Raw genomic sequence first — 2292 nt, 5'->3', positions numbered from 1 at the left:
ATCGAAATTTTATCAATATATGGTGAAAATGATTCGAGTTTTTTAGCAGAACTCTATTTTATCATTTTTTTTACGAGCTGAGTTTCGATCTTAAAATCAGGAAATTAAATATTTTGCAAATTAGAATCCGAATTTTTATAGATATAGTCGACTCTGACAATATTTGACGCGGCTCGCAATAATACCCGATAAAACTCTGGCTCCGCTTGTTTTGTTTATTTGCTATATACTTTAAACAACACATGTATCACGAACTTGTACTAAATTGAGACATTGCTAAATTGTATATGTTGCTAGTTCGAATATTTGAGCTATTAATTAGCTAAATGCTGAAACGAATATATTATTGAAATTAGTCAAATCACAAAACCAAACTAGATACTGCAGAAATCGAAATCAATAAATAAAATGTGCATGTGCCTTCCTAGAACTCGTAAACTTTCAGTCAGAATCAGATTTTTTTTGTTCACGTAATTAACACAATTTAATATAAGTATTTGAGAAGTTATTAGTTGGCCTGCAAACATTCTCTAATAATCATATATTAGAATACTGGCACACAGGAGCCACGAGCTAGGGTTCTTGATAATTAAATTTCGGACCAACTGCAAACTTAAGTTTTGACTAGGAAGAATGCAGCTTCATTGATAGCTCGCAGAGTAATTAGGCCTGCATGTTTATTTTTCTAACATGTTTATTTATTTATTTTAGGGGAAGAATATAAGGGATTTGCGCTTTTACCTTGAAAAATCATACAATTACCTCATGGGGAGTTAGCCGCATCCACGAATGATATAAATACTACTGTTGCTTTGGCTGACCCCTGCTATGGCAGGGCTTAGTCACCGCTAGGGGTGTAAATGAGTCAAACTGTTCGTGAACTACTCGAACCTGACTCGTAAAAAATTCGAATTCGGCTCGGAAATAATCGAGCCGAGCTCGAACTCGAACTTTTCAAATTTTTAATCGAGCCGAGCTCGAGCTTTAAATTATTCGGCTCGTAAGGTTCGCGAGCCTTATCAAGCCTCTATATTTTTAATTTTTTTATTATAAGTATATTTTTATGTAAATATTTAATATTTATTATATTTTATTTATTTTTATCGAGTCGAATTCGAGCCAAACTCGAGCCGAACCGATCATATTTCGAGTTTTTTGTTAATATTTAGTGAATTAATTCGAGTTTTCGAGCCGAACTCGAGCCTACCGAACCTTTTATGAGCCGATATTCGAACTTGAAATTAAAGGCTCGATCGAGCTCGAGCTCGAGCCCGAACTATTTTAATCGAGCTCAAGCCGAGCCTGGCAATATTCGGCTCGCATCGGCTCGATTACACCCCTAATCACGACCATAATCTTACCGTTACTAGAGCAACTTCAATAATAATATTGCTAATGTCTTCTAAATACTATAAAAATTAATGTTCAGACAATTTTAAATATCTCTTGTATTTATAATAAGAGGGGTTGTTGGGAAAAATTGAACCCGAGTCTTTACATTCAGAAGCACATCACCTTACCACCGCACCACACTATTACTTAAGTTTTTTTATCATACACATAGTATGTAAGTGTCGTAAATAGTGATAATTTATTTAACTTTAAATACGATTACTAAAATATTTGTAGAGTTACTTTTGAACAATTGAATTTCAGATATAAAGTTAAGTATAGTACATAAACGGATCATTCCCTCATTTATTAAACAATTTTTAATTTGAAAAGTATGTATTATACATTTTTAATATATATTTTTTAATAAAAAATAAATTGTACATATGATTATTTTTTTTATATGTTGAAAAGAGATACATTTATATAAATAATATATATGTGTACCACATATCTAGATAAGTTATAATTAGTGTATTTCGATTTATTTCGAATTCAAAATTAGAACTTGACCCATTTTTTAAAAAATACTCGAAATTTGACTAAATGACCTGCCCGTAAATATCCCGTCACTACCTAGGTTTAATTCAAATTACGAGTTCGACTAGAAAATCTTACCAAAAAAGAAAAGTTTTGTGATGTATTATGTTGGTAAAAAATAATATTTTTGAGGTTTTATAAAATCAAGTCAATTGATAATATGTATCAAAATTACTAGCTTCAAAATCAGAATTTTACCCATTTTAAAAAAATACTTAAAATTTATCTACATAACCCAGCTAAAAATACATCATCACTATCTAGGTTTAATAAATTTAAATTACAAGTTTGACGAGAATACCTTTCCACTAAGGATACATTTTTATAATATGTATTAATAAAAATTAATATTTTGAGGTT

The sequence above is a fragment of the Apium graveolens genome, chromosome 9 (assembly GCF_009905375.1).
Source record: "Apium graveolens cultivar Ventura chromosome 9, ASM990537v1, whole genome shotgun sequence".
NCBI lineage: Eukaryota > Viridiplantae > Streptophyta > Magnoliopsida > Apiales > Apiaceae > Apium > Apium graveolens.
Note: the sequence above shows the minus strand (reverse complement) of the source record.